General features: G+C 39.5%; 1 long non-coding RNA gene across 2 annotated transcripts in view; it reads left to right on the top strand.

Annotated features, from left to right (window-relative positions):
- LOC143434562 (uncharacterized) overlaps window positions 1–26,096 on the top strand; it is a 46,679-nt gene that overhangs the window by 13,157 nt on the left and 7,426 nt on the right. Inside the window, exons 2-3 of one of the 2 annotated variants that reach the window (XR_013104165.1) lie at window positions 16,052–16,146; window positions 22,320–24,214. This is a non-coding gene — a long non-coding RNA (uncharacterized LOC143434562). The remainder of the gene's footprint in view (window positions 1–16,051; window positions 16,147–22,319; window positions 24,215–26,096) is intronic. The other variant, XR_013104166.1, reaches the window with a different exon arrangement.

Below are 26,096 nucleotides of genomic sequence, written 5' to 3'. Positions count from 1 at the left end.
ATTTCCCAACATCACCAAAATAAAGACTCTGCTTTGTCTGGGGCCATAGTTTTCAGACCTAACCCGTAAATCACAGAAACTACAATTTGATGACTCTGAAAAAACTGAGCACAGTGGGACAAGTTTGCTTGCTTATCCGACTTTAGGCAAGACAGCTTCTATCAACCGCTATTTCTAGTTTTCTTTCAGAAATTTATGCAATGCGGGAAAAGCTTTTCTGTTTGTTTGCTTAGTTTCTGAGATTGTATTTTAACGACAATATTTCTCCTCTTCCTGTCCCACTTCTAAACCCTTCCACACACCCCTCCCTGCTTCCCTTCTCATTCATGGGCTCTTTGGGAAAGAGTTTTTAAGGTACGGTAATGCAGCCTTTTCCTTTTCGGCTTGGCAGAACCCTGCGAGGCTGATTAATCATTGTAGACAGTTTTTAACCAGAAGGAAAGCAGTTTCGAAAAGGTGGCAAGACTTAAATACAAGTACAATTTTTATTGGAATTCCATGTCGTTTTAAACATTTAGAGAGAAGTATTTTTTTCACAAAACTGCTAAAAGTAATTTTAAGGAAAAAAATATACTTTTTCTTTTAAAAGTGAAATGCTCTGCCATTTAAGAAATGCTGACAAAGATGTTTCAGAACTCGTGCGCCAGGGCTGGCTATTTTAGATTCTGATGGCGCCATCTAGTGATATATATGAGCAATAGCATCTATATTTGCCCCAAATGCTTTCTACTGCTGAGGCAACTCTGTGTATTTTTTTTTTCTGCAGGGATAAGTAGAATAGCCACCTCCACAGACTTCACTAATTCTGCTCTGAGATACTGAGAAAAAATAATTTTATAACCTTGCCATGGCTTTAGCCTTATTTGAATAAAAGGATGTGGTTCTCAGCAAATATTTCAATTGTGCTTTTATCTTGAAATTCTTAATAATCTTTTAAATACATTTTGCACAACTTTTTCCAATAAAAATTAACACAAGGCTAGAATACACATTGAATTTAATATTAAAAATTGAATCAGGATACTGTGTTACTGTGGAAATCTGTAAGATGTTAATGAAGTCTTTAAGATTACTGCATATTTTAATTAGAAAGAGGGTACTTTCTTAGGAAGAAAAAAGTTGGATGCTTTATGCAAGTTTCTATTGGTGCAAAGGCACCATGTTAAAGAAGGAGCATGAGGTTAGCTTTGAAAAGGCTGAAAAGCCTGAAGGTGTGGGCTGCTGAATATCAGAAACCTCCCTTTGTGGTTTTTAATGTTGTAAATACCTTTTCTCAAAGACCTGTAAAGGGAAAATACGGTACCTACCTACCTACTTATGATATAGAAAATAAATATGTTTAGGAAAGACAAAAATGATGTGGGAGTGTAAGATGTCCTGGTTCCTCTGTGGGTAAACTCTGCCAAAAACCAGTGTCAGATGAGGCAGGGTCTGAGCTGTGGAAACCGCTGAGGAAGGCATCTGAGCATCAGCCTAGCCCGGTCCACCTGGAAATATGGTGAGTAAAATTCTGGATCAGGTACTTGGGCTTTCATTAGTGATCTCATGTTGAGATTAACTATGGCTCCTCTTCCTGGTCAACATTTAATTATGTAGGGACACACACACCACACACATATGCATATTGTATTAAATCATATACATATACATAAAATATGTATATATAATATATATTATATATATATAAATTTAGATTTCTCCCTTTCTTAATAGCAGTGACTATGCATAGAGAGGGTTTTATGAATTAGTAAAATAAGCCATTAGAGAGAGAAATTTAGGCTCAACTTTTAAAAAATTCAGTTTAAACTCTTACAGTGTTCATAGTTTATAAAATCAAACACAAAGTAAGCCAGGTGGTGGCTCACACCTTTAATCCCAGCATTCAAGAGGCAAAGGAAGGTGAATCTCTGAGTTCAAGGCCAGCCTGGTCTACATCATGAGTTCCAGGACAGCCAGAGGTATAAACAAAATCCTGTCAAATAAAATCAAACACATGAAACTTGACCAAAGTTTAGAAATCTGATAAATTACACACACACACACACACACACACACACACACACATTTGTGTGTGTGTTAACAATAGAAGTTCAGCTCCCTTTTACAGCTTATAGAATTCCTAGTTGAAATAATTAACGTAGAGTTAATAACCCCCTCGGCAAAGACCTGGTGTTTTATAAATGTATTGTTAATGGCAAGGGTGAAATTCAGCTATGAATAGAAGCTTCAGAAACTCCAGATGGGTTTCTTTGTCATTTTAAACCTGGTGTTCAAACTTAATCTGCTAGAAGAATGTTTGCTTTCCAAAACGAGAATGTTTGTAAAATTGAAACCTTTCGGGATGCATTACTAAGTGGCCCAAAGACTGCAATGTGACTGTGACACTGATATACATTATCCTGAGAACAGATTTGAAACTAGAGCATTCATGCTCTTATGGAATGAACCAGACACTAAAGAATGCTGAAAGAAAACTCTGATGATGCTTGAACCTGCTTTCCCTGGCTGCTATACCAATGAGCAACAATTTCATTGTCACCAAATTAGGCTTGTGTCTCTTTATTGGTAACTTACATAATGAATGATTTGGTTCAGAACTGTGTTTGTATTTGTCACATCATAACAATGACTGTCAGGGTGGAATGTCTCCCACACTCCCTGCTGCCCTCTACTGACACCTGAATAAGGGGACAGGCACAAGTTTCCACTCCCTAGAGGATGGGAAGATAGTCCTGGCTCCATTCTTGACCTTTAACAACCTCAATGGACACGGCACCACAGTTTTGTTATCTTCCTATCGTGATGTTTGGTCGAAGTCGCACAGTGATTATCTAAACATCTTACTTTCTCAACTGTCTCTTTTCAGTCTCTGGCTAGAAAGAACAAGTTTTTTTTTTTTCCATTTTTTAATTGGATATTTTATTTACACTTCAGATGCCATCCCCTTTCCCCATTCCCCCCCCTTAGAAAACCCCTATCCCATGCCCCCTTTTTCTTTTTGCACTTATACATTTTTTAAAATGTTGATCAAAGGCTTTATAAGTTTGGTATTGCTCAATCAGAGTTGTAACCCACTACCCAACCTAGATATATCAACTATCTTTGACTGGTGGAGATACATGAACATCTGCCTCCCTGTCTCCCCCCTCTTTCTCTCTCTCATCACCTAGCTTCTCCTCTCCTTCTTCTCCTCCTCTTCCTCTCAGTACTCCTCCCACCTTAGCTCCTCCTACATATCACCCTTCCTGTTAAAATAAAACTTTTCTCTCAAAATACAATTAGAGCATAATTATGCCAATTTGTACCAGTGAGGTACAAGATAGTCCTAATACCAGTCCATCATTTTGTTGACTAACCAGAACCTCTGTCATCTATCCTAACTAAAACATTTAGTTCTGAACCTGGCTTTAGGATGAATGTCAGCTGACGACCACCCACTCAAATCTTTTCTCTCAAGGTCTTTGGAGTTACTCCAGTTGTGGTGAGACAGCCACTAGACAAGAATTGCCTCTTTCCTTCTACAGACAAATTACTGTCCAGAAAAGGACACACTTGCAGAATAGTCGACTGATTATATCTGCCTAGACAGAGTAATCAGCCCTTAATAATTCTGCAGCACTAAGGTCTGTCAGATGATCCTGGGCCAGAAGGCAGAAGAACAGATGCTCCAACGTTTTGTAGTAGAGGGAGTGTCCAGGTGTTCAGAGGTCTCTATAAATTGGCTAAGTTTTAGAAGCTATGCTTTGAGATTCCCACAATTATACTTAACTCAGTCATTCTGGATTTCTGACGGGGTTGAAAACTTATAGCCTCATAGCCAATCCTGGCTATTTACCTTGAGAGAAAAAGTTTTTTTTTTTTTTTTTTTTTTTTTTTATTTGTTTTTTTTTAATGGATCTTACTCCCCTCCATATCCATTGGCATCTCCAGGTAACCAGCTTCTTCAACTTTACTCACATCTGTGAAATATGAGAGCTAAAAGTAATAGAAATAACACACACACATACATATAAATATACATATTTACATATACACACACACATATATATACATACATACATATACAAACATACACATATTCATACACACATATACATACACACATACATGCATACACACACACACATATATACTATACACATAGACACACTTTGAACACACATTACTAGATTATTCTCATTGGTCCTGTGGTTCCTCTTTTTCTGTTTTCTCTATTTTATAATCAACACTGCGGGTCTAAGTTACACTTGGAGGAATAAGTATGTCTGTTTCATTCCGTAGACCTTATCGTCAATTCCAATACCATACGGAGACTGTTCTTTGTTATAGTGTGACACTCTGCCGTTTCCCATGGAGAAATTCACTAAACGTTTTATCAGACACACGAAGGACTGTCTTACTATCTTTCCTTTGAAAATTTTAAAGGAGAAAACTGGGAAACTAGTCTGCAGTGGAAGATGGAAGAAGGGTAAGTTTTCTCTCAAACATTTTAAAATTACAGTTTTAGGTTCAAGTCAATGACATGCATCCCACTGAGCAGATGGATGGGGTAGGTTTCTTCCCCTATTAGATGCTAAGAGAAGTGCAGGGCAAGAGTGGGCAGTTAAAGAATCAGATTTCTCCTAAATGCAGTACAAGCCTTTGCTTCCATGCAGCACTGAGAAAAAGCTGTTTACAACTATTCCAGAAGCAGGCCAACATCTGGCAGAACTCAGCTAGCAACGGTTACATGTGCCAAGCAATCTAAAATCAGCTATCACCTGCTAATGAGGTGGAAACGACTCAAATGTCCTCCATCACTGACTCTTGTGGGTTTTGTGGAACAGCTAACTGAATCCCCAATACCATTAACTATGGCTTCTCCCTCAGAGAGTGTAAAAGTCAAATTCCATTGTAGGCTCAGTTTCCACAGTATAGAAGACAACAAGCTTTTTATGACACATGGACTCTGAGGTTTTGGTGTTTTCTTTTTGAAATATGAAGGTTAAGTAATTTTTATGCAAATACTTGGAGACAACCTTGCAGAGAATGGAATTCTGCATCTGAACACTGCAGAATTTAACTCTGCAAACATTAACGTTGGCAATGAGCTGACACCGGGGCAAGTGTGGCAGTGGTGGTATGTTAACGACAAGGGTTTCTTCGTCTGAAAGGGAAGAGAAATGAAAAGAAAAACAAAGTCACAGAGTTGTCATTAATAGCATAGGACAATGCTTCCTGAAAAGCAATGTTTAAATAACAGAGTTTTTATTGTGGTGAGAATAAGAAGCAGAGATTAAAAAGGGATTATCTAATTATTTAAGAGAACCAGCTGCTCATTGAGGGTGGCCCCAGAGCCATCAGAATTCAGTAGAAGCACATCAGAAACAACTAACTAGACTTGCAAATTCTCACTTAATTTCTGACCTCCTAAGCACTGACTCAAATTTTCTGGGGATGCAGCCACATAGTCTACCAATCTGTGTTTTGACAAGCCCTGCAGGTCCCTTGACATATATCCACACCTCTGAATAATAATGTTTCATGTCAAAATAAGAAAAAGTGTAAATATTTTCTACTGGGTGCATATAATTTGCTTCTGTTAATTTTTAAAAAGATTATCAAATAATCCAGTAGTCTTATTACTTTATTTTATGTTATTTTTAGTGTCATTTGGATTTTCAAATGTATATTTAAATTTCAATGAAACTAATTTCTTTTGATTTTTCTTACTTATTCATGTGGTCTTTAGACTTTATAGCAAGACTTTATTTAAAGAAATCTTTATAGAAAGAACACAAAAGCCCAGCATATCAGAAAATGCATACCTAGGCTCTGCCCAGGAAAGGGGGAGTAGAAGGAACACTTATGTCTTCCTGACTCAGGACCCAGTGAACAGACCCAACAGAACCACATGGAAGCTTATAGGGACCATGCCCCCTGACAGATTTTATATTATCTTTTGGAGATTAAGGGAGAAATATTGTTTTTGTGTACATATCAATGGCCACCCAGTCATTCAGCACACTTTTACGGAGCCAGACCTATGTGCATACATGGTAATGAACTCCAAAGCTAAAAGACTACCTGCATCATATGAAACAAACAGTTCAAGACAGAAAGTTTGCACACAAGTAAATGCTGTGATAAGTCAGAAGTGATCACAAAGGTGTTTGTAGTAATTGTCATGTCTATAGATAATAAAACAATAACCCATTTGGAATCTAATAAAACAGTATTTACCTAGTGTGGGGAAGGCCCTGGATTCAGTTTCCAGTATCACACAAAAAGAAAAAAAAAAAAAGGAAAACAAACAAAAAGTACATATTTAGTGGAAAGATAAGCAATTCCTTTTCTGTTTCTAAGTAATGGTGAGGATGAACTCGACAAGAAAGTGTGAGTTTTGAAGATGTTTATTGTACAACTGTGCATTTGAAGGTTTTTAAGATGCAATTGTGACATTACTGACTGCAAATCCAGAAGACAAAAATATTCTGAAGATGGATCAGTGTCTACTGGAGTAGTGGCCATCTTAAAAGGCATCGGATAATTTACACCTAAAGCAAATGAGTCCCTTGAAATTAATTCCTCTACTTTCTATTTTTTTTCCTTCCCTCAAGACATAGCCTACTATATAGCCTAGGCTGAAATGCATTGTAAACCCTAGGCTGGCCTTGAACTTGTGATCTTCTTACCCTAGCCTCCTTGAATGATGGAACTACAGACATGAGTCACCACTACCGATCCATTTCTTTTCACATGTGCTAAAAATAAAGCAGTAGTTGCTAATGTGCTGTGCCCATTAGACTTTTACAAGCAGTGAAGCTCATTTACGCAGATGACATCAGATCCCTCACATAGAAATTCAGTGATTCAGAAATTAGTTCTAATAGTTCCATTAAAAGCCATCTGGGTGCAGTGTTACATGCCTTAATCCCAGCACTCAGGAGGCACAGGCAGGTGGGTATTTTCAGGCCAGCATAGTCTACATAGTGAGTTCTAGGACAGACAAACCAATAGTGAAATCCTGTCTCAAAACACCCCCAATAAACAAATACAACATAAATAAATCAATAATAAATTCCACCAACATGATTAGTGAAAAGCTATTGGGGTTTCATCTGTTGAAATATCTTACTGTATTATTATTAATCCTATAAGTAGGTCAAATATTTAACATTGAGGCCATCTTTATACATGTCGATATGGATAAAATATTTGTTAGCAGACAGGTTTATAGGGAAACAAGGCTGTCGTTGCTTCAAGAAACACAGGGAGGATTTCCGCTTGATGTGATGGGCATTTTATATTGTATTTGTCAAGACTTTCGATTTGCTGATGTCTGCATGATTGTATAGTCTCATAACTGAATAGTTGAAGTGTATACTACTATGACAAAGTGGGAGGTAAATGAAGAGTGTACATCACCAAAGTACCACATGCCTCCATCTTCATCATCGAAGCTGAGCATCCTCAAAACCCCCTCTGGTACCTTACAGTGGTATTAACCCTCAATAGATGAGCCTTCTAATTTTTTATACTTTATTTAGAAACCACTAGAAGTGTTTAATGGAACGATTTCATGGAATGCTAACAATCTCTTGACATTTTTTTTTAAATGTCACGGTGTCAAACATCTTTCCCAGCTTTAGGTCATTCTAATTATAGATTCAGACACTGCCAAGGGAAAAGCACTGAACTTTAATATGACAGAATATCTGTAAGAGAAAAACTGAACCAAGTCAGTTAAAGACCCCAGATGGTGTAAAAATGCCAAATTCTGATATTTCACTTTGGAATATCTTGACAATTTTTGGACGCAGCTTAGATTTTGATATTCTTGGTCAACCGTGCCTATTAACTTCATCAGAACAGTTTCTCCCACCGCAGGTAGGACACTTTCCCTTTTAGAAGTTCACTGTGTATCTTGTTTTAAAACCTTCCATAATCATCTTTGAGGCGTCAGGATTTCTTTTGTGTTATTGAACATCTAGAATGCAGTTACAACTAATTTAAGGAATTTATCAAATAACTCTATATTTGTGTAATCTCTGAATCCATTTCTACTGATTCAATGTGGCAGTTTTTGTTTGGAGGCCACAGATTTTTAATCCTTGGGTACTGGATGATTGTATATTGCTGATGATATTACTAAGTTGTATTTTGGGGCCCTGTTACTTGGATACCATATGAACCTTTTGGAACTTGTTTTTTTATATTTTTTTAGTAAAGTTCAGAGCAGCTGTTTTACTACATCTACCCCTCCTACCCCCATGTTTGAGCAGGAGCTATACTCTGGCCACTCTTCCCAACTCTGTGTGAGTGCTAATATGGTCCCCATGTTTTTCTTTTCGAATGGAGGTGTCCTCACAAACGCACATGTTTTTTGGTACTTACCTGAAGACCTGACGGGGAAACTGTGGATCTCTGAAATACTGTCTTGTATGACTCTCCTTTCTTTTCATACTTTCCCCCCTAGTAATCTATATTGAAAAATGTATTCCTTTTGGCCTCCTAGGCTCTCAGCTCTACCCTTTCAACTGCGACCCTCTGGTCCCAGTTCCTCCTCCCTGGAAACTATATAGTAAGTATGCTGGCTAGTTTTATGTCAACTCCACACAAGCTAGAGTTATCTGTGTCTCTCTGTAAGATCCAGCTGTAGAACATTTCCTTAGTGATTGATGAAAAAGCAAATCAGTAGCACTTCTCCTATGGCCTGCCCTGACTTCCTTTGATGATGAACAGTGATGTGGACGTGTAAGCCAGATAAACCCCTTCCCTCACAAGTTGCTTTGGCCTTGGTGTTTCATCACAGCAATAGTAAACCTAACTAAGGAAGGAGGGTTGGGCAGATGTACTCTGTGTTGTATTTACCCTATCGGTTCCTCTTCTCTGTTGCATCCTTGTCCTGGACTGCTTATTGTCCAAAGTCCAAAATCTTTCCAAAATTTTTCTTCTTCTTCTTCAGTGCTGGGATTAAAGGCGTGCGCCCGGTTCTCTCTTTCTTCTTTAAAGTTTAAGTTATTTATTTAAGCCATCTCCTCTTACAAGCAAATGGATGGAAGATCAGAGTAATGGTTATCATCTGATAAAAGGAAAGATGAGCTTAGCATCCAATGGACTTTCACTGTCTACAGACACTGTAACAGTCCAAACCAGTGCTGTAGTCCCTTGTTGCCTGGGGCAACATCCAGGTTTTTCTTACTCATCTTCATAGCCAGTCAGAAGTGGGTTCACACACACACACACACACACACACACACACACACACACACACACACAGAGAGAGAGAGAGAGAGAGAGAGAGAGAGAGAGAGAGAGAGAGAGGACAGACAGAGACAAAGAAATACTGACAAGTCAGAGAGAGGCAGACAAAGAACTTTATGTGTTCTTAACCACCAAGCCATCTCTCCTGCTCCAACTCCAATATTTGAATAATATATGTTAATGTTATCTATTAAAACAATTCACAAAATTTTAGGTTAAGCTGGGTGGTGGTGGCGCACGCCTTTAATCCCAGCACTTGGGAGGCAGAGGCAGGTGGATTTCTGAGTTCAAGGCCAGCCTGGTCTACAGAGTGAGTTCCAGGACAGCCGGGCTACACAGAGAAACCCTGTCTCGAAAAAACAAACAAAACAAAACAAAACAAAACAAACAAAACAAACAAACAAACAAATTTTAGGTTAAATTCTTTCTTAAATAAAGATGTGTCAGATCCTTAGTTCTGTTCACCAGAATTCAATAGCAACCGTAGTGGTTATATTTTGAAGTAGTACCCTCAAGGTGTCCCTGACTGAGTGAAGTTCTCAGAATGATCCCTGGGGAGATCTTCATAGGGTATTGGGTGGCTTTCTGAAGGCTCCACATAATCTTGGAACTGCTCACCTGTCATCTCCTTTCCTAGAACCACTCAGATGGTAGCTGAGAACAGCAGAGGGCGGAGGCAGATGCTGTCTGAGTGTCTTCAGTGGTCCATGTGTTAGGATATGAGTTTGTCCAGAACAGCCAGTGACTAGGTTTCATGCCTCACAACATGTCATCAGTGGGATTGCTTCCACAGCCTTCTCTGTCTCTGTGTAGCACCTTCCTTATTTACATGTAGATGTAGGAAACACTTCAGTGTGTTTCCCCAAGGTTAGCAGTCCACCCATGGATGCTTCTGTATTTATGAGAAGGAACTGTTTCATAAAAACATGCCCACTGAAACCCTGTGAGGTTTTGGGAAACGGAGTCCTTTGTGAGGATGCACAAGGTCACCTAAACACGTTAGTTTATTGGTTTTCCTCACTCGAGTACTTGATATGCACCAAACACCATTTTGTTTAATAGTCACATTTATTTATTTTTAATAGTCACATTTATTTGATAGTCACAAAATCTCAGCAAAGTAGACACTTCTCGTCAGAATGTTCATACAAACATGGGAAAATTTAAAATAACAACTCAGTTCCTAAGAAGTAGATGAGAAACTTGAACTGTGACACTTGTGTGACTTCTGACTATTAGATATGTTTTTCTTTCACGTGGCACTTGGTAAACCCCGGAGTAGTGGAAAGAATCCTAAGAACTTAGTACACAAATGGAGGCACAAAAACAAGGAAGAGTCCAAATAAATAAAGATTAGCGAGACGACAAGGATGCAGAGAGGCTCCAGTGGGTTATCCAAACAGTAGCCCTTGGGTAGTCTTCAGAAGATACACATGGATTTCAATTGTATTTTCGTATCGTGCCATTGTATTCAGATATGAAGTGCTTCCTACCTCTTCCCCAAAACCCATACATTAAAAGCTGGGTTCCTACTTCTGGTAGCATTCAATGTAGGGCTTTGGAGAAACAGCTGAATCTTTAGAATACTTTTTTTATTATTATTATTATTCTTTGAGACAGGATTTCTCTGTTTCTCTGTGTAGCCCTGGCTGTCCTGGAACTCACTCTGTAGACCAGGCTGGCCTCGAACTCAGAAATCCACCTGCCTCTGCCTTCCAAATGCTGGGATTAAAGGCGTGCGCCACCACTGCCCGGCTAGGATACTTCTTTCATTAAGAAGCTGATTTGATTGGTTCAAAATGAAAATAGATGATTGGGAGGTGGTGAGCTGGTTGGTAGGAGGAGCCAGGCCATCTTGAAGGAACTCTTTCCCTGACCTTTTCTCTTCTTCCCTCTCTGCTTTCCGACTACCGTGAAATGAGCTACTTTGCTGTATCACGGTCCTGCCTCAGCGATACTCACACCAGCCTGAGGCCCAAAGCAAGCTAGCTAATCCATGGTATCAGTATTACGTCTGAAACCATGACCAAAATACATATCTCCCTCTTTTAAGCAGTTTCTATCAAAGATCTAGTATACCATCAAAGCCCCACTAATATATATGTGAGTCTGTAATTATCTTGAGGGAAGAATTTGTTCTTATTAGCATTTATATTTCTGGGACTTACTAGAGTAGCTGTGACTGGAGAGATGACAGTGTTTTTAAGCTCTAAATCAATAAATGCTGCCTGATGAATGGCTCATTATATAATTGTGCCTACAAACATAATTTTATAGCCACAAAACTCACAGTACCAATACAGAACTTGCTCCCCCCCCCCCTTCTCCATCCTTTTCATTTTGTTGATCTTTGAAGTCCTAGATGACATAACTGTTGGGGGCCGACTTTTAGCAGAAAGCGGCTATCAGCTTTGCAGCCATCTTGAGCCATATACCCTGACATGAGACTTGGATTACAATAGCCTACAACAGCTGAGTACACTCTGATAACATCTTGCTTTAGATACCCAGGACTTTCCTTGGGTGTGTGAGATTAAAGGTGTGTGAGATTAAAGGTGTGTGATTTAAAGGTGTGACTTAGAGGCATGGCTTAGAAGTGAGACATATAAAGGTGAGAGGCAGACAGAAGAGAGATCAGAGAATCAGACACTTTAGACAGAACAATTTGGAGTAACAGAGATTCAGACACTAGGAGTAGGAGTAGACATTAAACACTCGGAAGAGAACATAAGGAGTACAACTAGGAACTAGAAGTAGTACAACTAGGAACTAGGATAAGTACAACTAGGAACTAGGAACTAGGAACTAGGAACTCAAGACTTGGGACTTGGACTAGGAAGAGAGACTGAAGAATAAACGGGATTGAAACGCACTCTGTCTGGTCTCCATTCTTCGAGTCTGCCTTCACTCTCTCTCTTGACTGAACCCCTGACCCTCTGGACCAGAGCGGTGGCTTAGGCTGGGAAATAGTGGCGGCCAATCGTGGGGCAGCTCGGGCAGGCAACATTCTTGGCCGCCCAAAGTGGGGCAGCTAGGGCCTCAACATTTTTCGTGCCCGAACGTGGGACTAGTGCTGGTTCTCAACACATAAGCTATCGTCCAGGAAAAGAAACCTCAGCTATCAACCAACTCTGGCATCCATTGGCTACGACACATTGTAATTGATGCTGTGGTTCGAGAGCAATAGCCTGGATGCCCCCTGAGATGTGTAGTCTTGATGGAATTACACACATTACAACCCACATAAAACACTGAATACTTTCCATTCCCAATTAGATTCTTCTAGGAGTGTCATCTACTCTCTGGCTCTCTGGTGTCTTCCCAGGAGTCAAAATTTTCTAATTTTTCCCGTAATACAACTGTAGGATACACAGACTACGTGCCTTTTCTCGAGTGACATGAAAAGCTCCTCCCTCTACTGCCACCCCGACACCATGCTTCCAGCATCCCTAGGCTCTACATACCCTAGGAGATAAAGCATCCTTGTTTCTTCCTTTTGAAACCACGTAGACTTACTCAAAGTTCATCTAACCTATGTTCCTCAGTCTAAGATTCTCGTGGCCATTTTGTACGCTAATTTTAAATTCACAATGACTCTATCTTTTTAGGTTAACATTTTCTAGACGCAAACTGATACACATTCCCATTTGAAGGTGATGAAACCTTACCTTCTTAACTTCTATATTGGCGTCTGCCCATCTTGTTGGCATTTATTTTATATAGCTTCAGGATCTTGGCATATATGTATACATACACATCTCTCCCAATAGCATATATTTTATCTTTTCAGCAATAAGTTATTTTTCTCGATTCTCTTTAGTAAGTGCAAACTGCCTATAAATGCTGGTACTCCTTTAAAGTATGCATAGATCCTGACACTGTATATTGGTTTTGCATCCTTCTCAATCATGAACAGTTTCTTGGTGAATGAAAAACAGCAAATTTTATGCTAAATCCTTATTTTGTAGGAAATCTTCACCAGAACAGTGATAATTTCAAAATGTCAGGAACAATTGTTCAGCCTTAGCATGACCTACTTATTTCAAACAGTTCTTGCTTTTGTAAGATTTTAGTATGACAATAGATTGGGATGATTCTTAAGAATTCATGGTAATTAGGTTTGCAGATGCCTTTAAAAATCTCTCTCTCTCTCTCTCTCTCTCTCTCTCTCTCTCTCTCTCTCTCTCTCTCTTTCTCTCTTTCTCTCCCCCTAAAAAAAAATTAAACACACTGGGGGAAAGAGTTAGATGCTGCATGTCAGTTAGCTCAATTACATTATAGAACAAGCTTCATTTCAAATTACATATGCCATCTGTCCATGGGCTTATTCAACTGTAAAAAGAGTCTCACATTTTGCATTTTTTTTTTTTAAAAAAAGATGTATTTCTTTATTATGTACACAGTGTTCTGCCTGCATAGATGCCTGCATGCCAGAAGACCTCATTATAGATGATTATGAACCACTATGTAGCTGCTGGGAATTGAACCCAGGACCTCTGGAAGAGGAGTCAGTGCTCCCATTCACTGAGCCATCTCTTCAACCCTCTAGTCACACATTTTGTAAAACAAGACTAAGTTGAAAGATTGAAGCCAACAAAATCAATATTTGAAAGAGGTAAAATGTAACATGTATTTTTCTAAAGAAAGACCCAAGTGCATGGGCAAACATTCATACTTCAAGATGTAGACATTTTTTTTTTTTATTATTCAGACCTAGCTTCAGTTATCTTGAGCATCTGTGTTGTCATCAAGTTTCATTAGTGTTTTGCTTAGGAAATATTTTCATTCTAAGTTTCTTCTTTTCCATGGGCTCCAAGTTTCTTATTTTCATTTTCAATCCAAGATTGATATTTTCCTCCATTTTTTGAATAATAAAATACAGTGTGGCCCATATGGCTTATTGGAACATAAAAATGAAAAGTTATTTCCACTCCTAAGTTTAGGCACTCTGGGGATAGTTGACTTACAAAATAATTTTGAAGAGTCAAACATTGTTCAGAATATAACTATTCAAGAAAATCATCCGAGATAAATTGATCAGCGGTAAAAAGCCATAGAGTAATTGAATGGTAGATTGAAAGTTGGAAGATGTCTAGAAATTGGAGTCCCCCAAACTAGATTTTGTACAAATAGCTTATTAGTTGGCTGTCCTTTTTCATGCACAAGAAAGGGTTAGTAATAGAAGGCTCTGTCAGTCTGCAGTTTCCTTTTTTCTCTCTTTTTTTTCTAGACAGGGTTTCTCTGTGTAGCCCTGGCTGTCCTGGAACTCATTTTGTAGATGGAACTGGCCTTGAACTCATGGAGGTTTGCCTGTCTCTGCCTCCTGAGTGGTAGCTGCCCCACTTCCAATAGATGTTTTTTATATTCCCTTGGCCTACAGTCTTTCTCTGTACCTCTGTTCTGTCAGGAAGGAACATCCGGCAGAGTGGGGATGATGGGATAGACCTCAGGATGGAACCCACTTCCTCTCCTGTGCCTCTTCAAAGGCTATACTGCCTGTGAAGATCTGTGCTGCCCCATAGCAGACCTATCATTGCATTGACTTGTCTTGCTGTCTCATCACTAATTATTTTCTTAACAACTGAGAGCGTCCAAAGGAGCAACCACCCTTACAAACTGCAATTGTGATGATAGCGAAGCTTTAGGTAGACTTAACTTATTCATATCTGAGAACACAGATAGGGAAGTCGGTCCTGCTTCATAGCTGACAAATTGCCTGGCCATTACTGACTACTTGAAGGCGCATCAAACGATGAACACAGTTCATAGGGTATCACTGAATGCTACTGACATGCCTCTGAATTCCCCCTCAGTCTATCCTTCAGCTCCTGTGTGATAGATTTCTATTCACTTGGCCCTTGTGATCTTCAGAGGACCACTCTCCTTAGACTCTTGGAACTGTTTCCTGAGACTTAGACCTAGCTCCCGGCCTACTTCAGACTACATGTAGACAGGTGGGAGAACTGGACCAAGGCTGTGATGCCCAGATTGCAGCGACCATGACAATATTAATTGGGAATACTTTTATGTAGGAAATAGTATGATTATATTTTGAATGAAATGATGTTAAAACATAATTTATATTATAGAACTCTGGAAATTTCAGAGACGTTGAAAGTCAACTTTTCTCCAGTTTCCCCCTGATATGTGCCTTACTTAGAAAAAAAAAAATCATAGGTTCACCTTGGGTTAAACGATAATTTATGGAGTTTCATGAGATAAAAAATTCCATTGTCCTTGAAATTTCATTTTTCCCCACCATGAATTAAAACAAAGTTTTAAATTTCATGCTCTGCAGACTAAACTCTCCAGGTTTTGTTACATTTCCTCTGGTTTTATTTCATTTGGAAATGGAGAACAATCTGTCATCGTTGTCAGGATAATAGTCTTTCATACCCTAGAAAACTATTATTATGTTGATGTCTCTTGAGTTGACAGTATAATTCCCTCTGTGTAACTCCTTCCTTTCTGACTGTTTAATCATCATACTAGTTTCAGACTTTTTTTTTTCAAATAAATACCCTTTCTTTCTTAGTATGTACCCTAGAACAACATATTAAATAAATGTTTTTCATACATTAAATCAGTAATCAGAGCTGGTAGTTGAGAGTTCTACTGAGCACCTTGGAAGGTTACATTCTGTTTTTTTTTTTTCCCCCCCTGAAGAGGTGCATTAATGCCCTGTGTTTCAAATGTCTACTACTCTGTGAATAAGTACCCAAGGGAAGAAACACAAAAGTAGTATGCATGCATATCAGTTTTGCTAACCTTAAATATTTTTTTTTTCCTGTCATCCAAAAAGTAGAGTTGATCTGGCTGTGGTGGTGCGCACCTGTAATCCTAGCTCTAGGGAAGTGAAGGCAGGAGGATCTGGAGTTCAAGGTCATCCTCTGCAATGAGGTGAGTTTGATGCTCATCTGAGATACATGGCTCCCTGAATATCAAAAAGAGGAAAACCAGCATAGACTCACCATTTTATCTCTGAACTGGTGGAATCATGGAAAGAGAAGAAACTTAGTCTATTGCAAGAAGCATTCAAGACTCAGGCTTAAATTTTACCTAGTCTTTCTTCAACTGCAGGTAGGCTTTTAGCCCAGAGACTTATCTCTTCAAGACGTAGCCTCTTTACTAATAAAGAGAACTTTTCCTTTTTTTTTTTTTTTTTTGTTTTGTTTTGTGAGACAGGGTTTCCCTGTGTAGCCCTGGCTGTCCTGGAACTCACTCTGTAGACCAGGCTGGCCTCGAACTCAGAAATCTGCCTGCCTCTGCCTCCCAAGTGCTGGGATTAAAGGCATGCGCCACCACTGCCTGGCATAAAGCGAACTTTTGAGTAAGGGTTATGAAAGCTGTTTTGAAGATGAATATCACAACTCTACAGCCTGGACTTTTATGCAATGCCACGAAACCTTCAATTTCAAGAGAATGTAGGGTAGTCTTGGTAGACAGGATGCTGTCCCATAGTGCTTCCGTTTGAGAGCTCTTTGACTTCCTCGAGCTTACTCATTCATTTGTGATAATCTATGCAATTAGCTACTCAGTCTACACACTGTGCTGCGACCGTCTCTGAAGCAATCATGAGCAAATCCTTCTATTCTCGTGAGCCTCAGTTTCGACATCAATAACACAATGTGAGACATAAAACAGAATACTAAGGCACTTTTAAGACCTTGTGATTCTGGCATTTACTTAGAAGAGATTCTAAGGAACTACAGGAAGGAAATAAAAAATGTTTGAGATTTAACTGAGATACAAAAAAAAAAAACCAAAAAACCAAAAAACAAACAAACAAACAAAAAAAACCCAACAACAAACAAAACCAATGAAAGTATAGATTTAGGGGCCAGAGCTCATTTGGTGGAGAGCTTACCTCGTATCCATGAAGCCCCCAGTTCAATCTCTAGCACAGATTTGGTACTCTGGAATCTTGGACTGCAGAATTAGAAGCCGCAGGTGTATCAGAAGTTCAGGGTCATCTTCAAGTCCGTAGTGAGTTTTCGGTTAGGTCAGTTTGACCCTGTCTCAAATACAAAAGCAAAAAAATAAAACAACACACAAACACAAAAAGTTAAGCAGAGGGTAACTTTCAAGAAAGAAAGATTCTTATGGTTGAAGTAAATTTGAAAAAACAAGGGGAAAATGTTGCTCTTTCAGCATATCTTGGAAATGGGGACTCCACAGAACAGTTTATAAAGGTCACTGGTATTTCAGCCATCCGCACATGTAAACTGCACGTTCCTACAGCTGCTTTTGAGCGTGCTTGGCTATAACTTTTGAACTAGACAATATTTGCCTGAAAGAAGAAAGAAAAGATACTAGGCATATAAGAAGGATTCAGCTGAGGGCTGCAGAGATGGCTCAGTGGTTAAAAGCACTAGCTGCTTTTACAGAGGATCCAACTTTAGCTCCCAGCATTCACATCCTCTGTGGACACCTGTCATTTATGTGGATACCTGTTATTTATGGGCACACACACACACACACACACACACACACACACACACGGTATATATACATACATGCAGACCAAACACTCATACATATACAATAAAATGAATACATCTTTAAAAAATGAAGAAAAAGGAGCGTTCAGCTGGTTAAGGTCAAGAGGGTTAAAAATGCTACTTTTTGCCCTTTTGTGCTATGTTTTCTCAATCAGATAGGATTATTTTCCAAGATGGAGATTATTTTCAGCAAGGATAGACTCCCAAGGGTCCCTGTTGAGAGACAGCATTAAAACCCATACTGTGCTTTCTTTTACTTCCTGTACAACTTAAACAGTCAAGAGAAACGACTTTGGTTCATCTCAGTCCACTATTATACATATTGATTGACAAAAAAATGTACTGCTACCTAAAGTTGATCTGCCTTTCATTTTTCAGTCAATGGTAATATCCATGATTCAAGTAACACACTGATTCTCAGCAATATGACTATGAATCCAAGTACCTCATTCTCCTTTATTACAGACACTGAATTTGATAATCACATGGCGAGAAAACACTGTAGACTGTAGAGGCAAGATGACCTATTTTTCTAATAAATAGATTCAATCATGGTAGTGTGCCTATCAAGAATGCTGTTTCTTTGAAGCATTCAAGATGCTCACAGCTAACCAGGAACTGATCATGGGGCTCCCAATGGAGAACTTAGAGAGAAGACCTAAGGAGCTTAAGGAGTTTGCAGCCCCATGGGGAGAGCAACAATACCAACCAAACAGAGCTTTCAGGGCCTAAACCACCAGCCTGGGAGCACATAGGGAGGGACCCATGGCTCTAGTTGTATATGTAGGGGAAGATGGCCTTGTTGGGCATAGATGGGAGAGGAAGTCCTTGGTCCGTGAAGGCTGGATGCCCCAGTGTGGGGGAATTGGAGGGTGGGGAGGAGGCAGTGGGTGGGTAGGTAGGGGAACATCCTCATAGAAGCAGGAGGAGGGAGTATGGGATAGGAAGTTTCTGGGTGGGGGAAAAATGGGGAAGGGACTAACATCTGAAATGTAAATAAAATATCCAATAAAAATTAATCTAAAAAAAACCCAAAAGAATGCTGTTTCTTAGGAATGGCACAACTTGTTTGTGAGTATATAATATTTCTCTTATAAGGAATTGTCCATATAACTCGAGGTTGATGATTTCAGTCAGTTTTAATCATTAATAACACAGAATGTAGTAGTTAAAAAAATTTAAAAAATATGTGTTTAGTGAATGCCCCCCATATTATTATTCTTTACTGAACATGATAATCCCTCTGGGAGTCTCTCCTCTCCTTGCTACCAACCTATTCTTCAATGTTTCCTCCTTTTTAAAATTTGCATTCCCACTGTTTCTGACCTCCTATTTCTGGGGCTCCATCACCAACAAACTCTCCTGAAACTTTATTTTTACTTTTTATGTTGAGGTCTCGTGACACTTGTAAAAGTGTGTGCTGCTTGGGTTTACCTTTGTCTCCTTGTCTGTCAAACTGTGTGAACTGGTAACATGGAAATAGACATGATAACCAAACAGGTGTGGGTGAGAAAAGGAGAGAGAAAGGAGGAGATTATAGTAGCGCCAAGGGGGAAAGGGAGGAAGCAAGGGGAAGAGAGAGGGTACATCTTTATGATTATAAGCTTCCTATGGGGGCTGGAGAGATAGCTCAAGGGTAAGAGCACTGACTGCTCTTCCAGAGGTCTTGAATTCTATTCCCAGGAACCGAACCACATGGTGGTTCATAATCATCTGTAATGGGATCCAATGCTCTCTTCTGGTGTGTCTGAAGAGAGTGACAGTGTACTCACATACATAAAATAAATAAATAAATCTTAAAAATAAAACAAGCTTTCTAGGACTAGTCAATGTGCAGAGGCATTAAGATATATCAAACACCATAGCCAAATAGTAAGCTTTTAGTTATATATTGACTACTGTCTTTTGGCACTGTTTGAAGTGAACTAGAGAATATGTCAAATAGTGGTTTATCTAGAACCCAGCTCCCAGTAGACACCAGGAATGAAATTCATCAATTCTCAAGTCATCGCAGTGACTGTGAAACCATCTTAGTTCATCAAAGGAGTGATGCTCTCTCATTTACGGACTTGCTTCCTTTGCCTGGTGTCAGGGTGACTTTGGGCCAAAGGTCCTTCAGGGTCCTGTCGACTGGAACAAGGAGTGCCAAGCTTCTGTTTCCTGTCAGGGTCATGCTTGGCCAAGCCAGCAATGGATTTTTGCCAGGGCTCTGGTGAGGCTGAGGCTGGAGACTAAAGCTTGACAGTTTCCCTGTAAAGCTGTGTGGCCAATGTTCCAGCCACTGAGATGTGAAATGCTTTGATTACTGTACCAGCATGTACCTTGAAAAGGGAAACAAGAGCTGCTCTGAGCTCCCTGCTGTCTGATGTCCTTTACTGACTTGTTTTCTGCTTCTCATTTGAGTGGTATACGGGGAGCTGTAACATCCATAAGCTGTTGTCCTGAGTCACCAGCCCTTGCAGCTTCCTATGACTATTCAATCCTTGAATCTCCAGACCCCAATTTTTGATTTTTTAAATTTTCTCATCCCTAGTTCTCTCCCTTGAGGTTCCAGGGAGAAAAGCTGGTCCAGTTCAACCTAGAACAACCCCCTTGTGTGTATGGTTGCTACTCTGCAGACTTAAACTTCACACTTCTCTCAGATAATGTGTCTGCCCATATATCTAAAGGCTCAAGTGCTTCTGCTCTATCCCCAGTTTGGCCTAGCTCTAAGCCTGATACTTGCTACTTTTATAATTGCTGGCTTTATTGATTTTCATTTCCATTTGCTATCACGTTCTATGGAACAAAAAAAAAAATCTTGTGTTCTTTGTCTTCTAGAAAGATCTCAATACAAATATATGTTAAGTTAATGATACTAACAATGACAAAGTTTTGCAAACAAAACAAAACAAAACAAAAAAACAAGTAATCAGAAAGTTAAGAGAAAAGCAATGATTGTTAATTCATGAAGTTCATAGACAAAATGTGCTTTCCCAAGGAATTGTTACAATGTCAGATGCTGAGAGAGGCCAGGTACTCAGAGGATGATGAACATACACTGCTTCAGCCTTTGAGGTGAACAGGGATTCAAAGTAAAGCCATTAACGGATGAGATGGAACAGAGAAAAGAGTGTAGAGGGAGAGGGAGGAAGGAAAAGGATGTGACACATAGCCCTGTGGATCTACGTTCCAAGTCACTTGAGAATATGGAGCCGGGCAATGAGGCTTTTGGGAGTAACTGTAGGGTCTCTATATGTGTGTATATCTCTGTGTGTCTGTGTTGTTTATGTTTATGTACTCCTTTATCTCTAGTGTGCATGTTTGCGTTCTAGTATCTCTCTATTCACTGGTGTGTGTGTATATATGTGTGTGTGTGTGTGTGCGTTTATGTATGTGTTTGCATGAACTGTTTAGGTAGAAGAAACTTGCACATATTAGAAGATTTTTGGTCACATCAAGGACCTAGAGGGAAGAAGGGAAGCTGAGATTTCTGACTTTTACCAGTGAGAATATAGAACTAATGTCTTTGATGTCATGTTTTATTTATACCCACATATGTTGATTATATACACCATTTCCCAAATTATTTTCATGTGTATCATTCTCCTGCAACACTTGTACCTGACTGTAACCCAGTTGCTAAGGCTTTGGGAAAGTGAGGATATGTTTCAGCTTCAGTGAGAGACATTACTTGAGTCTCATAAAGACAACAAATTAACTTATCCATTTTTACATAAAACATGTTTTATATTACCTTGTGAGGAAAGCCTGGGAGAGAACAAGTGATCAGGCAATGCATTCACGCATCAGAAGTAGAAACACCCTCAGGTACGAGAAACACCCTCAGGTACGATGCCATAAATAAATTTAGGCTGGTCAAATTAAAAATGTATAGAATAATAACGTTGAAATGTGTGCTCTTGGCTTGAAACTTTCGATATTGTTAATTTAAAAAGACGTTGGTGAGATCCATAAGGGACCGTGGAAGAATCCATGTTAGAAAGAATATATAGTCAGCCACTCTGTAATTTATCATTGTCTAAATTCCTTGGAGAAATGGAGACTTACTGGATTTATATTTATTACAATACAGTACAATAGATAGTCTTTAGGGTGATATGTTTTGTAAAAGAATATCCCAGCTTTAAAGAATGTGATTACCTATGAAAAAGAGAAAAAGAGAAAAATCTCTCCACACTATCCTATCCCCGCCCCGCCCCCCCCATTGCAAATTCTTTCTCAGTGGAGCTAACAAAGACATATAGGCAACAACTTCAAAGCCCGAGAATTAGAAGTCCTTTCACTGAGTACTATTTAAAAATTTATGTTGAATGGAGAATATAGGCACACGGGAAACTACTCAAAAAGATGGAAAATAAAATTCAGTTGAGAGCAAATCTTCATCACGTCTCTTCCCAGTCAATAAAGGTCTGATCTTGGAAGCAGCCTTTTCTAAGATTCAGTTCCTCGGATGTCTTTTCAGAGACAATTTTTCTTTGTTTTCATTTGCAAATATATATATATATATATAATTTCACTTCTATCAAGTAGATGTACGCTGTCATTCATTCCTCTTTTTTTCCTTTCCAGAATGGACTTGAAGTTTAAAAAGTAAAAGCAGCGTAACAGTGGGCATCCTTAGTTTCAGAGCAATGACTCAGAAATGACCAGTGGTACCCATCTGTGCCATCCCAGCCATCCATCAACCTGAATGGACATTTCTGTTTTCTACTTGGATGAGAGGGAGAAGAAGGAAGGAATTTGGGTCGCGGAGGTTGTGGTTGTGGGGAGCTAAGGATAGGAGTGGCTTTGGCCCTGTACTAAGTTGTACCACCCTCACAAAGAAAAGGAGTGGTTGGGGAAATAACGGCACTGTTGTTTGTTTTGGTTTTGCTTTTGACTGTGAAGGGATATTAATTGATTTGAAAGATCATGGAAAGTAGATGTCCCATGGTTTATTTCTGAGAAAGAAGAGCCATTTCAGAGTTCTAGTGAGCAGATGTAGCGTGTGGTAGGTAAGGGGACTATTTCCTCTACAGCTCAGTGGAATCCAGAAATGAGCTGACACCCTTTCAAATCTGGAAACAGAGAATGTGGAAAATTATAGGTGAGAGTAGGAAGGGAAGGGAAAGCAGACACCACACAGTTATAGACTGGGCTGTGGGCATATGTGCGGCACCCTTTTGGTAAACTCCCTAAAATATCTTGGGAACACTTGAGGATGTGGTAATTATTAGTTGGAGATCCTGCCAACGTAATTTAGAAATAAGTGGATTGTATGTTTGGTTTTTTTTTTTTTTTTTTTTTTTTTTTGTTTCTTTTTAAATTTTAATTCCAATTGGGTGAGGCCTGGGACAATTTGGTACATGTAAAAGTGGAAGCTATTAAATATAGAACATATGCAATCTGTTGTAACAAGGTTATAAAATGGAAGCTCAGGCTTCAAAATAGCAGACACCTATTCCAAGTTGGAGTCATGGACCAGGGCTTCCAGGTAAGAATTTGAGAAGCAGATCGTCGCCGCATCCTAATTAGGAGCATCCAAGCTTAAGAAGAGGGTCGAAAAGTGAGTTCTCAGGAGGCTTTTTATATATAGCTGTACCAAGGGCCCAGCACTCTTACAACAGCAAGTTCTGACAGATGCCTGCCCTCCCCCACCCTCACCAGGACACTTCTTCAACTGGCTCGCTTTGATGGCCAGATACTTATTCCTTCAGGTGAAGGGATCTCCTATGGAATCTCAAGTGTAAAAGGCTATCTGGGCAGTTCTGTCAGAGAGTAGTTATATTTGGGACTCCTCCAGAGATCTTGGAGTTTATTTGGACTAAAACTAGGTAAGCATTTACGGTAAGTGTTAAATGGGCCATGGATACAAAATAAGCCTTGCATTTTAGGATCATGTAGATGATGAAACAGAAATATCATCATATTGGGAGACGTTGAGAAAAGTATGTTACCAGGTGCCACCCAAGTCCAGAGATCGTCAGGTGTTTTGTTTTTAATTATTTTTGTTTTTATGTGTATTATGTATATGCTTGCATGAGTTTATATGTACAACCTGGGTTAAGGAGCCTGTCAAGGACTGAAGAGGGTATTATATCCCCTGGAACTGGAGTTACAGATGGTTGTGAGCCACCATGTGGGTGCTGGGAACTGAACATGGGTCATCTGTAAGAAAAGGAAGTGCTTTCAACCACTGAGCCATCTCTGTAGCCCCTTAGATGGATGTTTGTAAGAAACGGAGAGAATTCTTAAGATAACTCGCCAAAGAGTCCTTAGCAGAGTCAGCTTTACTCACATGCTAAGCCAAGGGTGTGCTGCCGGCCTACAAACAAAATAACCTCTACTGTCTAAACTCTTCCCATCACTCTTAACTGTACACCTGGAAGGCCAGAAGCCCTGGATGCTGACAAGCATGAGGAAGGAAAAACAGAAGAAGAAGAGAAGTCGTGGGTGAGAAGGGGAGGAGCTTGCCACAGTCTAAGGTGAGAAAGAGAGTTCAATTGTTCAGATTTAGAAGCTTGGAATCTACATGGGAATAAACATTTTACCTGATATGAAGTATCAGCAACTAGTAGTAAGTGCAGTAAATGAATATTTTCATTTTTTCACTCATCAGCAGGGGAGAAACTAGCTTTACTAAATACACCAGGGCGGCGCTATAGGACAGCATCCTTGTAAGCGGTCTGCAACAGGAAGCACATACTTGCAGGCTAAAAGGGATACAAAACCAGAAGAAATTCCTGACATCAGTGGCTTCTTTTACCTCTCATGAAGTCTTCACTTGACTGAATTTCTTTCTTGCAGAGGCGCTAATCCTTTCCATCATGGGTCCCATATGTTTTCTTCCTGGAGTTCTCAGATTTCTTTCACTCTCTTTAGCATTGTCCTGACTATTAATTCTGTTTTCAGCAGGCTGGTTTGCTCATTATTCGTGAGTGACAGTGGCACTAGTTGTCACATCCCTGTTTTTTTTTTTCCTTCAGGCAGAGCCTCACAAGGGACAGGCTAGGAGTGCCATCCTCTGGGTCCCATAAACACCTGTGAGCCAGGGTCCCCATGCTCTAACTACCCATGTAAACTCAATAACTTCTGATTCACTGTTTTTTTTTTTTTTTTTTTTTTTTTGGTGACCTCTGAAAATAGAGAACCCTTAGTTGATGGCATCCAATAGGAGTCACTGTGGATCACTGAGTAAAAGCAGGTATTCAGTTTGACTGGATTTTAAGGCACCTACGTTATCAATACCCAAGGAAATATAAAACCGATGCAATCGGCCCTGTAGGCAAAGAATCAGGTCTCAGTTTTCATCTTCACCATGGGGTGTATTTGTATTTGACTTAGGATAATGACTTTAAGAAGTAGAGCAGTGATGTCAACCATTTGCTACATGAGACCAAAGGAATAAGGTGCTTAGCAAAGTTCTACGGTTAACTAAGTAATTTGCTAAGTCCAAACCACCGCCATCACCACCATCATCACCATCATTATAATCGTAATCTTTACCCACTTTAATCCCCAAGTTTCTTATTTGTATTCCAAGACTTTTAAATACCTCTTCCTATTCTTTTTCTTTTTCCCTTACCCTCCTTCCTCCTCTTCCTCCTTCTCCTTCTTCTTTCTTTTCCTCTTCCTCTTCCTCTTCCTCCTCCTCCTCCTCCTCCTCCTCCTCCTCCTCCTCCTCCTCCTCCTCCTCCTCCTCCTCCTCTTCTTCTTCTTCTTCTTCTTCTTCTTCTCTTCTTCTTCTTCTTCTTCTTCTTCTTGTTCTTCATCTTCCTCTTCTTTTTCTTCCTCTTCTTCTTTCCAGTGCAGTACTTCTCAACCTTCCTAATGCTGTGACCCTTTAATACAGTTCCTCATTTTGTGGTGACCCCAACCATAACATTATTTTCATCCTTGCTTCATAGCTGTAGACATACTACTGTTATGAATTGTAATGTAAATATTTTTGGAGATAGAGGTTTGCCAAAGGGCTCGTGGCCCACAGGTTGAGAACCACTGTTCCAGTACAGGGCTTTCCCCCCAAACTATCTTTAAAGACAGATCAAATGACTTCCAAATAATAATTCAAAAAACTGTGCCCTTGTCACACACAGGATTCAACCCCCTTCCTGGTACCTTCACAGTAAAGCTATAAACGGGAGGAAACGTGACTGAGTTCTAAACTATTGCATCAGCAGGATGCTTTCAGACTTCAAAACCTCATTTCACAGGCTTGGCTGTCTTCGCATTTTGCCATACTTTCTTATTGGTTCATTTCTGAGCTCATGGAGAGGTTTAAAAAGCATTTTTTTTTATGCGATAGTGGTTTGGGGTTTTTATTCAGAAGCCTCCATTTGCATGGGAATCCTTCGTATGTGGTCTTCT

Source organism: Arvicanthis niloticus, chromosome 15 (assembly GCF_011762505.2).
Source record: "Arvicanthis niloticus isolate mArvNil1 chromosome 15, mArvNil1.pat.X, whole genome shotgun sequence".
Lineage (NCBI taxonomy): Eukaryota > Metazoa > Chordata > Mammalia > Rodentia > Muridae > Arvicanthis > Arvicanthis niloticus.
This window is presented reverse-complemented; position numbering and strand designations above follow the sequence as displayed.